The sequence below is a fragment of the Triturus cristatus genome, chromosome 1_2 (genome assembly GCF_964204655.1).
Source record: "Triturus cristatus chromosome 1_2, aTriCri1.1, whole genome shotgun sequence".
In the NCBI taxonomy this organism is placed as follows: domain Eukaryota; kingdom Metazoa; phylum Chordata; class Amphibia; order Caudata; family Salamandridae; genus Triturus; species Triturus cristatus.
The window spans coordinates 1,162,663,218-1,162,678,332 of record NC_140580.1 but is presented as its reverse complement, the minus strand read 5'-3'; the positions used below and the strand labels follow the sequence as shown (position 1 = coordinate 1,162,678,332).

The 15,115-nt window shown below is 36.0% G+C and overlaps 1 protein-coding gene across 1 annotated transcript in view; it reads left to right on the top strand.

The window, feature by feature from the left end:
- Nucleotides 1-15,115, top strand: part of HMCN2 (hemicentin 2) — a 769,579-nt gene that overhangs the window by 109,052 nt on the left and 645,412 nt on the right. The gene's annotated exons all lie outside the window — the stretch shown is intronic.

The window sequence follows — 15,115 nt, the reverse complement described above, 5'->3', positions numbered from 1 at the left end:
GTATTAAACTACTTGCTGATGCAGAGCTGTGGGATAAAATACTTGTGTATTAAACTACTTGCTGATGCCGCGCTATGGGATAAAATACTAGTGTATTAAACTACTTGCTGATGCAGCGCTGTGGGATAAAATACTAGTGTATTAAACTACTTGCTGATAGAGTGCTACGGGATAAAATACTAGTTTATTAAACTATTCGCTGATGCAGAGCTGTGGGATAAAATACTAGTTTATTAAGCTACTTGCTGATTCAGAGCTGTGGGATAAAATACTAGTGTATTAAACTACTTGCTGATTCAGAGCTGTGGGATAAAATACTAGTGTATTAAACTACTTGCTCATGCCGCGCTGTGGGATAAAATACTAGTGCATTAAACTACTTGCTGATGCCGCGCTGTGGGATAAAATACTAGCGTATTAAACTACTTGCTGATGCAGAGCTGTGGGATAAAATACTAGTGTATTAAACTACTTGCTGATGCAGAGCTGTGGGATAAAATACTAGTGTATTAAACTACTTGCTGATAGAGTGCTACGGGATAAAATACTAGTTTATTAAACTATTCGCTGATGCAGAGCTGTGGGATAAAATACTAGTTTATTAAATTACTTGCTGATGCAGAGCTATGGGATAAGATACTAGTGTATTAAACTACTTGCTGATGCAGAGCTATGGGATAAAATACTAGTGCATTAAACTACTTGCTGATGCAGAGCTATGGGATAAAATGCTAGTGTATTAAACTACTTGCTGATGCCGCGCTGTGGGATAAAATACTAGTGCATTAAACTACTTGCTGATGCCGCGCTGTGGGATAAAATACTAGCGTATTAAACTACTTGCTGATGCAAAGCTGTGGGATAAAATACTAGTGTATTAAAGTACTTGCTGATGCAGAGCTGTGGGATAAAATACTAGTGTATTAAACTACTTGCTGATACAGAGCTGTGGGATAAAATACTAGTGTATTAAACTACTTGCTGATACAGAGCTATGGGATAAAATACTAGTGTAATAAACTACTCGCTGATGCAGGTCTGTGGGATAAAATACTAGTGTATTAAACTACTTGCTGATGCCGCGCTGTGGGATAAAATACTAGTGTATTAAACTACTTGGTGATACAGAGCTATGGGATAAAATACTAGTGCATTAAACTAGTTGCCGATGCAGAGCTGTGGGATAAAATACTAGTGTATTAAACTACGTGCTGATACAGAGCTATGGGATAAAATACTGGTGTGTTAAACTACTTTCTGATGCAGTGCTATGGGATAAAATACTAGTGTATTAAACTACTTGCTAATGCAGAGCTATGGGATAAAATGCTAGTGCATTAAACTACTTGCTGATGCAAAGCTGTGGGATATAATACTAGTGTATTAAACTACTTGCTGATGCAGAGCTGTGGGATAAAATACTAGTGTATTAAACTACTTGCTGATACAGAGCTGTGGGATAAAATACTAGTGTATTAAACTACTTGCTGATACAGAGCTATGGGATAAAATACTAGTGTAATAAACTACTCGCTGATGCAGGTCTGTGGGATAAAATACTAGTGTATTAAACTACTTGCTGATGCCGCGCTGTGGGATAAAATACTAGTGTATTAAACTACTTGGTGATACAGAGCTATGGGATAAAATACTAGTGCATTAAACTAGTTGCCGATGCAGAGCTGTGGGATAAAATACTAGTGTATTAAACTACGTGCTGATACAGTGCTATGGGATAAAATACTGGTGTGTTAAACTACTTTCTGATGCAGTGCTATGGGATAAAATACTAGTGTATTAAACTACTTGCTAATGCAGAGCTATGGGATAAAATGCTAGTGCATTAAACTACTTGCTGATGCAGAGCTGTGGGATAAAATACTAGTGTATTAAACTACATGCTGATGCAGAGCTGTGGCATAAAATACTAGTGTATTTAATACTAGTGCATTAAACTACTTGCTGATGCCGCGCTGTGGGATAAAATATTAGTGTATTAAACTACTTTCTGATACAAAGCTATGGGATAAAATACTAGTGCATCAAACTACTTGCTGATGCAGAGCTATGCGATAAAATACTAGTGTATTAAAGTATTTTCTGATGCCGTGCTATGGGATAAAATACTAGTGTATTAAACTACTTGCTGATGAGGAGCTATGGGATAAAATACTAGTGTATTAAACTACTTGCTGATGCAGAGCTATGGGATAAAATACTAGTGCATTAAACTATTTGCTGATGCAGAGCTATGGGATAAAATACTAGTGTATTAAACTACTTGCTGATGCCGCGCTGTGGGATAAAATTCTAGTCCATTAAACTACTTGCTGATGCAGAGCTATGCGATAAAATACTAGTGCATCAAACTACTTGCTGATGCAGAGCTATGCGATAAAATACTAGTGTATTAAAGTATTTTCTGATGCCGTGCTATGGGATAAAATACTAGTGTATTAAACTACTTGCTGATGAGGAGCTATGGGATAAAATACTAGTGTATTAAACTACTTGCTGATGAGGAGCTATGGGATAAAATACTAGTGTATTAAACTACTTGCTGATGCAGAGCTATGGGATAAAATACTAGTGCATTAAACTATTTGCTGATGCAGAGCTATGGGATAAAATACTAGTGGATTAAACTACTTGCTGATGCAGAGCTGTGGGATAAAATACTAGTGTATTAAACTACTTGCTGATGCAGATCTATGGGATAAAATACTAGTGTATTTAATACTAGTGCATTAAACTACTTGCTGATGCCGCGCTGTGGGATAAAATTCTAGTGCATTAAACTACTTGCTGATGCAGAGCTATGCGATAAAATACTAGTGCATTAAACTACTTGCTAATACAGAGCTATGGGATAAAATACTAGTGTATTAAACTACTTGCTGATGCCGAGCTATGGGATAGAATACCAGTGTATTAAACTACTTGCTGATGCAGAGCTATGGGATAAAATACTAGTCTATTAAACTACTTGCTGATGCAGAGCTGTGGGATAAAATACTAGTGTATTAAACTACTTGCTGATGCAGAGCTATGCGATAAAATACTAGTGCATTAAACTACTTGCTGATGCTGAGCTATGGGATGAAATACTAGTTAATTAAACTACTTGCTGATGCAGAGCTGTGGGATAAAATACTAGTGTAGTAAACTACTTGCTGATGCAGATCTATGGGATAAAATACTAGTGTATTAAACTACTTGCTGATGCAGAGCTGTGGGATAACATACTAGTTTATTAAATTACTTGCTGATGCAGAGCTATGGGATAAAATACTAGTTTATTAAGCTACTTGCTGATTCAGAGCTGTGGGATAAAATACCAGTGTATTAAACTACTTGCTGATTCAGAGCTGTGGGATAAAATACTAGTGTATTAAACTACTTGCTCATGCAGAGCTATGGGATAAGATACTAGTGTATTAAACTACTTGCTGATGCAGAGCTATGGGATAAAATACTAGTGCATTAAACTACTTGCTGATGCAGAGCTATGGGATAAAATACTAGTGTATTAAACTACTTGCTGATGCAGAGCTGTGGGATAAAATGCTAGTGTATTAAACTACTTGCTGATGCCGCGCTGTGGGATAAAATACTAGTGCATTAAACTACTTGCTGATGCCGCGCTGTGGGATAAAATACTAGTGTATTAAACTACTTGCTGATGCAGAGCTGTGGTTTAAAATACTAGTGTATTAAACTACTTGCTGATGCAGAGCTGTGGGATAAAATACTAGTGTATTAAACTACTTGCTGATGCAGAGCTGTGGGATAAAATACTAGTGTATTAAACTACTTGCTGATACAGAGCTATGGGATAAAATACTAGTGTAATAAACTACTTGCTGATGCAGGTCTGTGGGATCAAATACTAGTGTATTAAACTACTTGCTGATGCCGCGCTGTGGGATAAAATACTAGTGTATTAAACTACTTGGTGATACAGAGCTATGGGATAAAATACTAGTGCATTAAACTACTTGCCGATGCAGAGCTGTGGGATAAAATACTAGTGTATTAAACTACTTGCTGATACAGAGCTATGGGATAAAATACTGGTGTGTTAAACTACTTTCTGATGCAGTGCTATGGGATAAAATACTAGTGTATTAAACTACTTGCTGATGCAGAGCTATGGGATAAAATGCTAGTGCATTAAACTACTTGCTGATGCAGAGCTATGCGATAAAATACTAGTGCATTAAACTACTTGCTAATACAGAGCTATGGGATAAAATACTAGTGTATTAAACTACTTGCTGATGCCGCGCTGTGGGATAAAATTCTAGTGCATTAAACAACTTGCTGATGCAGAGCTATGCGATAAAATACTAGTGCATTAAACTACTTGCTAATACAGAGCTATGGGATAAAATACTAGTGTATTAAACTACTTGCTGATGCAGAGCTGTGGGATAAAATACTAGTGTATTAAACTACATGCTGATGCAGAGCTATGGCATAAAATACTAGTGTATTTAATACTAGTGCATTAAACTACTTGCTGATGCCACGCTATGGGATAAAATATTAGTGTATTAAACTACTTTCTGATACAGAGCTATGGGATAAAATACTAGTGCATCAAACTACTTGCTGATGCAGAGCTATGCGATAAAATACTAGTGTATTAAAGTATTTTCTGATGCCGCGCTATGGGATAAAATACTAGTGTATTAAACTACTTGCTGATGCAGAGCTATGGGATAAAATACTAATGTATTAAACTACTTGCTGACGCAGAGCTATGGGATAAAATACTAGTGCATTAAACTACTTGCTGATGCAGAGCTATGGGATAAAATACTAGTTGATTAAACTACTTGCTGATGCAGAGCTGTGGGATAAAATACTAGTGTATTAAACTACTTGCTGATGCAGATCTATGGGATAAAATACTAGTGTATTAAACTACTTGCTGATGCAGAGCTGTGGGATAAAATACTAGTGTATTTAATACTAGTGCATTAAACTACTTGCTGATGCCGCGCTGTGGGATAAAATTCTAGTTCATTAAACTACTTGCTGATGCAGAGCTATGCGATAAAATACTAGTGCATTAAACTACTTGCTAATACAGAGCTATGGGATAAAATACTAGTGTATTAAACTACTTGCTGATGCCGAGCTATGGGATATAATACAAGTGTATTAAACTACTTGCTGATGCAGAGCTATGGGATAAAATACTAGTCTATTAAACTACTTGCTGATGCAGAGCTGTGGGATAAAATACTAGTGTATTAAACTACTTGCTGATGCAGAGCTATGCGATAAAATACTAGTTTATTAAACTACTTGCTGATGCTGAGCTATAGGATGAAATACTAGTTAATTAAACTACTTGCTGATGCAGAGCTGTGGGATAAAATACTAGTGTATTAAACTACTTGCTGATGCAGATCTATGGGATAAAATACTAGTGTATTAAACTACTTGCTGATGCAGAGCTGTGGGATAAAATACTAGTGTATTTAATACTAGTACATTAAACTACTTGCTGATGCCGCGCTGTAGGATAAAATTCTAGTGCATTAAACTACTTGCTGATGCAGAGCTATGCGATAAAATACTAGTACATTAAACTACTTGCTAATACAGAGCTATGGGATAAAATACTAGTGTATTAAACTACTTGCTGATGCCGAGCTATGGGATAAAATACCAGTGTATTAAACTACTTGCTGATGCAGAGCTATGGGATAAAATACTAGTCTATTAAACTACTTGCTGATGCAGAGCTGTGGGATAAAATACTAGTGTATTAAACTACTTGCTGATGCAGAGCTATGCGATAAAATACTAGTTTATTAAACTACTTGCTGATGCTGAGCTATGGGATGAAATTCTAGTTAATTAAACTACTTGCTGATCCCGAGCTATGGGATAGAATACTAGTTTATTAAACTACTTGCTGATGCTGAGCTATGGGATAAAATACTAGTTAATTAAACAACTTGCTGATACAGAGCTATGGGATGAAATACTAGTGTATTAAACTACTTGCTGATACAAAGCTATGGGATCAAATACTAGTGTATTAAACTACTAGCTGATGCAGAGCTATGGGATAAAATACTAGTTTATTAAACTACTTGCTGATGTCGAGTTATGGGATAAAATACTAGTATATTAAACTACTTGCTGATGCAGAGCTATGGGATAAAATACTAGTGCATTAAACTACTTGCTAATACAGAGCTATGGGATAAAATACTAGTGTATTAAACTACTTGCTGATGCCGAGCTATGGGATAGAATACCAGTGTATTAAACTACTTGCTGATGCAGAGCTATGGGATAAAATACTAGTCTATTAAACTACTTGCTGATGCAGAGCTGTGGGATAAAATACTAGTGTATTAAACTACTTGCTGATGCAGAGCTATGCGATAAAATACTAGTTTATTAAACTACTTGCTGATGCTGAGCTATGGGATGAAATACTAGTTAATTAAACTACTTGCTGATGCAGAGCTGTGGGATAAAATACTAGTGTATTAAACTACTTGCTGATGCAGATCTATGGGATAAAATACTAGTGTATTAAACTACTTGCTGATGCAGAGCTGTGGGATAAAATACTAGTTTATTAAATTACTTGCTGATGCAGAGCTATGGGATAAAATACTAGTTTATTAAGCTACTTGCTGATTCAGAGCTGTGGGATAAAATACTAGTGTATTAAACTACTTGCTGATTCAGAGCTGTGGGATAAAATACTAGTGTATTAAACTACTTGCTCATGCAGAGCTATGGGATAAGATACTAGTGTATTAAACTACTTGCTGATGCAGAGCTATGGGATAAAATACTAGTGCATTAAACTACTTGCTGATGCAGAGCTATGGGATAAAATACTAGTGTATTAAACTACTTGCTGATGCAGAGCTGTGGGATAAAATGCTAGTGTATTAAACTACTTGCTGATGCCGCGCTGTGGGATAAAATACTAGTGCATTAAACTACTTGCTGATGCCGCGCTGTGGGATAAAATACTAGTGTATTAAACTACTTGCTGATGCAGAGCTGTGGGATAAAATACTAGTGTATTAAACTACTTGCTGATGCAGAGCTGTGGGATAAAATACTAGTGTATTAAACTACTTGCTGGTGCAGAGCTGTGGGATAAAATACTAGTGTATTAAACTACTTGCTGATACAGAGCTATGGGATAAAATACTAGTGTAATAAACTACTTGCTGATGCAGGTCTGTGGGATCAAATACTAGTGTATTAAACTACTTGCTGATGCCGCACTGTGGGATAAAATACTAGTGTATTAAACTACTTGGTGATACAGAGCTATGGGATAAAATACTAGTGCATTAAACTACTTGCCGATGCAGAGCTGTGGGATAAAATACTAGTGTATTAAACTACTTGCTGATACAGAGCTATGGGATAAAATACTGGTGTGTTAAACTACTTTCTGATGCAGTGCTATGGGATAAAATACTAGTGTATTAAACTACTTGCTGATGCAGAGCCATGGGATAAAATGCTAGTGCATTAAACTACTTGCAGATGCAGAGCTATGCGATAAAATACTAGTGCATTAAACTACTTGCTAATACAGAGCTATGGGATAAAATACTAGTGTATTAAACTACTTGCTGATGCAGAGCTGTGGGATAAAATACTAGTGTATTAAACTACATGCTGATGCAGAGCTGTGGCATAAAATACTAGTGTATTTAATACTAGTGCATTAAACTACTTGCTGATGCCGCGCTGTGGGATAAAATATTAGTGTATTAAACTACTTTCTGATACAGAGCTATGGGATAAAATACTAGTGCATCAAACTACTTGCTGATGCAGAGCTATGCGATAAAATACTAGTGTATTAAAGTATTTTCTGATGCTGCGCTATGGGATAAAATACTAATGTATTAAACTACTTGCTGATGCAGAGCTATGGGATAAAATACTAGTGTATTAAACTACTTGCTGATGCAGAGCTATGGGATAAAATACTAGTGCATTAAACTACTTGCTGATGCAGAGCTATGGGATAAAATACTAGTGGATTGAACTACTTGCTGACGCAGAGCTGTGGGATAAAATACTAGTGTATTAAACTACTTGCTGATGCAGATCTATGGGATAAAATACTAGTGTATTAAACTACTTGCTGATGCAGAGCTGTGGGATAAAATACTAGTGTATTTAATACTAGTGCATTAAACTACTTGCTGATGCCGCGCTGTGGGATAAAATTCTAGTTCGTTAAACTACTTGCTGATGCAGAGCTAGGCGATAAAATACTAGTGCATTAAACTACTTGCTAATACAGAGCTATGGGATAAAATACTAGTGTATTAAACTACTCGCTGATGCCGAGCTATGGGATATAATACAAGTGTATTAAACTACTTGCTGATGCAGAGCTATGGGATAAAATACTAGTCTATTAAACTACTTGCTGATGCAGAGCTGTGGGATAAAATACTAGTGTATTAAACTACTTGCTGATGCAGAGCTATGCGATAAAATACTAGTTTAGTAAACTACTTGCTGATGCTGAGCTATGGGATGAAATACTAGTTAATTAAACTACTTGCTGATGCAGAGCTGTGGGATAAAATACTAGTGTATTAAACTACTTGCTCATCCATATCTATTGGATAAAATACTAGTGTATTAAACTACTTGCTGATGCAGAGCTGTGGGATAAAATACTAGTGTATTTAATACTAGTACATTAAACTACTTGCTGATGCCGCGCTGTAGGATAAAATTCTAGTGCATTAAACTACGTGCTGATGCAGAGCTATGCGATAAAATACTAGTACATTAAACTACTTGCTAATACAGAGCTATGGGATAAAATACTAGTGTATTAAACTACTTGCTGATGCCGAGCTATGGGATAAAATACCAGTGTATTAAACTACTTGCTGATGCAGAGCTATGGGATAAAATACTAGTCTATTAAACTACTTGCTGATGCAGAGCTGTGGGATAAAATACTAGTGTATTAAACTACTTGCTGATGCAGAGCTATGCGATAAAATACTAGTTTATTAAACTACTTGCTGATGCTGAGCTATGGGATGAAATTCTAGTTAATTAAACTACTTGCTGATCCCGAGCTATGGGATAGAATACTAGTTTATTAAACTACTTGCTGATGCTGAGCTATGGGATAAAATACTAGTTAATTAAACAACTTGCTGATACAGAGCTATGGGATGAAATACTAGTGTATTAAACTACTTGCTGATACAAAGCTATGGGATCAAATACTAGTGTATTAAACTACTAGCTGATGCAGAGCTATGGGATAAAATACTCGTTTATTAAACTACTTGCTGATGTCGAGTTATGGGATAAAATACTAGTATATTAAACTACTTGCTGATGCAGAGCTATGGGATAAAATACTAGTGCATTAAACTACTTGCTAATACAGAGCTATGGGATAAAATACTAGTGTATTAAACTACTTGCTGATGCCGAGCTATGGGATAGAATACCAGTGTATTAAACTACTTGCTGATGCAGAGCTATGGGATAAAATACTAGTCTATTAAACTACTTGCTGATGCAGAGCTGTGGGATAAAATACTAGTGTATTAAACTACTTGCTGATGCAGAGCTATGCGATAAAATACTAGTTTATTAAACTACTTGCTGATGCTGAGCTATGAGATGAAATACTAGTTAATTAAACTACTTGCTGATGCAGAGCTGTTGGATAAAATACTAGTGTATTAAACTACTTGCTGATGCAGATCTATGGGATAAAATACTAGTGTATTAAACTACTTGCTGATGCAGAGCTGTGGGATAAAATACTAGTTTATTAAATTACTTGCTGATGCAGAGCTATGGGATAAAATACTAGTTTATTAAGCTACTTGCTGATTCAGAGCTGTGGGATAAAATACTAGTGTATTAAACTACTTGCTGATTCAGAGCTGTGGGATAAAATACTAGTGAATTAAACTACTTGCTCATGCAGAGCTATGGGATAAGATACTAGTGTATTAAACTACTTGCTGATGCAGAGCTATGGGATAAAATACTAGTGCATTAAACTACTTGCTGATGCAGAGCTATGGGATAAAATACTAGTGTATTAAACTACTTGCTGATGCAGAGCTGTGGGATAAAATGCTAGTGTATTAAACTACTTGCTGATGCCGCGCTGTGGGATAAAATACTAGTGCATTAAACTACTTGCTGATGCCGCGCTGTGGGATAAAATACTAGTGTATTAAACTACTTGCTGATGCAGAGCTGTGGGATAAAATACTAGTGTATTAAACTACTTGCTGATGCAGAGCTGTGGGATAAAATACTAGTGTATTAAACTACTTGCTGATGCAGAACTGTGGGATAAAATACTAGTGTATTAAACTACTTGCTGATACAGAGCTATGGGATAAAATACTAGTGTAATAAACTAGTTGCTGATGCAGGTCTGTGGGATCAAATACTAGTGTATTAAACTACTTGCTGATGCCGCGCTGTGGGATAACATACTAGTGTATTAAACTACTTGGTGATACAGAGCTATGGGATAAAATACTAGTGCATTAAACTACTTGCCGATGCAGAGCTGTGGGATAAAATACTAGTGTATTAAACTACTTGCTGATACAGAGCTATGGGATAAAATACTGGTGTGTTAAACTACTTTCTGATGCAGTGCTATGGGATAAAATACTAGTGTATTAAACTACTTGCTGATGCAGAGCTATGGGATAAAATGCTAGTGCATTAAACTACTTGCTGATGCATAGCTATGCGATAAAATACTAGTGCATTAAACTACTTGCTAATACAGAGCTATGGGATAAAATACTAGTGTATTAAACTACTTGCTGATGCCGCGCTGTGGGATAAAATTCTAGTGCATTAAACTACTTGCTGATGCAGAGCTATGCGATAAAATACTAGTGCATTAAACTACTTGCTAATACAGAGCTATGGGATAAAATACTAGTGTATTAAACTACTTGCTGATGCAGAGCTGTGGGATAAAATACTAGTGTATTAAACTACATGCTGATGCAGAGCTGTGGCATAAAATACTAGTGTATTTAATACTAGTGCATTAAACTACTTGCTGATGCCGCGCTGTGGGATAAAATATTAGTGTATTAAACTACTTTCTGATACAGAGCTATGGGATAAAATACTAGTGCATCAAACTGCTTGCTGATGCAGAGCTATGCGATAAAATACTAGTGTATTAAAGTATTTTCTGATGCCGCGCTATGGGATAAAATACTAGTGTATTAAACTACTTGCTGATGCAGAGCTATGGGATAAAATACTAGTGTATTAAACTACTTGCTGATGCAGAGCTATGGGATAAAATACTAGTGCATTAAACTACTTGCTGATGCAGAGCTATGGGATAAAATACTAGTGGATCAAACTACTTGCTGATGCAGAGCTGTGGGATAAAATACTAGTGTATTAAACTACTTGCTGATGCAGATCTATGGGACAAAATACTAGTGTATTAAACTACTTGCTGATGCAGAGCTGTGGGATAAAATACTAGTGTATTTAATACTAGTGCATTAAACTACTTGCTGATGCCGCGCTGTGGGATAAAATTCTAGTTCATTAAACTACTTGCTGATGCAGAGCTATGCGATAAAATACTAGTGCATTAAACTACTTGCTAATACAGAGCTATGGGATAAAATACTAGTGTATTAAACTACTTGCTGATGCCGAGCTATGGGATATAATACAAGTGTATTAAACTACTTGCTGATGCAGAGCTATGGGATAAAATACTAGTCTATTAAACTACTTGCTGATGCAGAGCTGTGGGATAAAATACTAGTGTATTAAACTACTTGCTGATGCAGAGCTATGCGATAAAATACTAGTTTATTAAACTACTTGCTGATGCTGAGCTATGGGATGAAATACTAGTTAATTAAACTACTTGCTGATGCAGAGCTGTGGGATAAAATACTAGTGTATTAAACTACTTGCTGATGCAGATCTATGGGATAAAATACTAGTGTATTAAACTACTTGCTGATGCAGAGCTGTGGGATAAAATACTAGTGTATTTAATACTTGTACATTAAACTACTTGCTGATGCTGCGCTGTAGGATAAAATTCTAGTGCATTAAACTACTTGCTGATGCAGAGCTATGCGATAAAATACTAGTACATTAAACTACTTGCTAATACAGAGCTATGGGATAAAATACTAGTGTATTAAACTACTTGCTGATGCCGAGCTATGGGATAAAATACCAGTGTATTAAACTACTTGCTGATGCAGAGCTATGGGATAAAATACTAGTCTATTAAACTACTTGCTGATGCAGAGCTGTGGGATAAAATACTAGTGTATTAAACTACTTGCTGATGCAGAGCTATGCGATAAAATACTAGTTTATTAAACTACTTGCTGATGCTGAGCTATGGGATGAAATTCTAGTTAATTAAACTACTTGCTGATCCCGAGCTATGGGATAGAATACTAGTTTATTAAACTACTTGCTGATGCTGAGCTATGGGATAAAATACTAGTTAATTAAACAACTTGCTGATACAGAGCTATGGGATGAAATACTAGTGTAGTAAACTACTTGCTGATACAAAGCTATGGGATCAAATACTAGTGTATTAAACTACTAGCTGATGCAGAGCTATGGGATAAAATACTAGTTTATTAAACTACTTGCTGATGTCGAGTTATGGGATAAAATACTAGTATATTAAACTACTTGCTGATGCAGAGCTATGGGATAAAATACTAGTTTATTAAACTACTTGCTGATGCCGAGCTATGGGATAGAATACTAGTGCATTAAACTACTTGCTGATACAGAGCTGTGGGATAAAATACTAGTGGATTTAATACTAGTGGATTAAACTACTTGCTGATGCAGAGCTGTGGGATAAAATACTAGTGTATTAAACTACTTGCTGATACAGAGCTATGGGATAAAATACTAGTGTATTAAACTACTTGCTGATTCAGAGCTGTGGGATAAAATTCTAGTGTATTAAACTACTTGCTGATTCAGAGCTGTGGGATAAAATACTAGTGTATTAAACTACTTGCTCATGCCGCGCTGTGGGAGAAAATACTAGTGTATTAAACTACTTGCTGATAGAGTGCTACGGGATAAAATACTAGTTTATTAAACTATTCGCTGATGCAGAGCTGTGGGATAAAATACTAGTTTATTAAATTACTTGCTGATGCAGAGCTATGGGATAAAATACTAGTTTATTAAGCTACTTGCTGATTCAGAGCTGTGGGATAAAATACTAGTGTATTAAACTACTTGCTGATTCAGAGCTGTGGGATAAAATACTAGTGTATTAAACTACTTGCTCATGCCGCGCTGTGGGATAAAATACTAGTGCATTAAACTACTTGCTGATGCCGCGCTGTGGGATAAAATACTAGCGTATTAAACTACTTGCTGATGCAGAGCTGTGGGATAAAATACTAGTGTATTAAACTACTTGCTGATGCAGAGCTGTGGGATAAAATACTAGTGTATTAAACTACTTGCTGATAGAGTGCTACGGGATAAAATACTAGTTTATTAAACTATTCGCTGATGCAGAGCTGTGGGATAAAATACTAGTTTATTAAATTACTTGCTGATGCAGAGCTATGGGATAAGATACTAGTGTATTAAACTACTTGCTGATGCAGAGCTATGGGATAAAATACTAGTGTATTAAACTACTTGCTGATACAGAGCTATGGGATAAAATACTAGTGTAATAAACTACTCGCTGATGCAGGTCTGTGGGATAAAATACTAGTGTATTAAACTACTTGCTGATGCCGCGCTGTGGGATAAAATACTAGTGTATTAAACTACTTGGTGATACAGAGCTATGGGATAAAATACTAGTGCATTAAACTACTTGCCGATGCAGAGCTGTGGGATAAAATACTAGTGTATTAAACTACGTGCTGATACAGAGCTATGGGATAAAATACTGGTGTGTTAAACTACTTTCTGATGCAGTGCTATGGGATAAAATACTAGTGTATTAAACTACTTGCTGATGCAGAGCTATGGGATAAAATGCTAGTGCATTAAACTACTTGCTGATGCAGAGCTATGCGATTAAATACTAGTGCATTAAACTACTTGCTAATACAGAGCTATGGGATAAAATACTAGTGTATTAAACTACTTGCTGATGCCGCGCTGTGGGATAAAATTCTAGTGCATTAAACTACTTGCTGATGCAGAGCTATGCGATAAAATACTAGTGCATTAAACTACTTGCTAATACAGAGCTATGGGATAAAATACTAGTGTATTAAACTACTTGCTGATGCAGAGCTGTGGGATAAAATACTAGTGTATTAAACTACATGCTGATGCAGAGCTGTGGCATAAAATACTAGTGTATGTAATACTAGTGCATTAAACTACTTGCTGATGCCGCGCTGTGGGATAAAATATTAGTGTATTAAACTACTTTCTGATACAAAGCTATGGGATAAAATACTAGTGCATCAAACTACTTGCTGATGCAGAGCTATGCGATAAAATACTAGTGTATTAAAGTATTTTCTGATGCCGTGCTATGGGATAAAATACTAGTGTATTAAACTACTTGCTGATGAGGAGCTATGGGATAAAATACTAGTGTATTAAACTACTTGCTGATGCAGAGCTATGGGATAAAATACTAGTGCATTAAACTATTTGCTGATGCAGAGCTATGGGATAAAATACTAGTGGATTAAACTACTTGCTGATGCAGAGCTGTGGGATAAAATACTAGTGTATTAAACTACTTGCTGATGCAGATCTATGGGATAAAATACTAGTGTATTAAACTACTTGCTGATGTAGAGCTGTGGGATAAAATACTAGTGTATTTAATACTAGTGCATTAAACTACTTGCTGATGCCGCGCTGTGGGATAAAATTCTAGTGCATTAAACTACTTGCTGATGCAGAGCTATGCGATAAAATACTAGTGCATTAAACTACTTGCTAATACAGAGCTATGGGATAAAATACTAGTGTATTAAACTACTTGCTGATGCCGAGCTATGGGATAGAATACCAGTGTATTAAACTACTTGCTGATGCAGAGCTATGGGATAAAACACTAGTC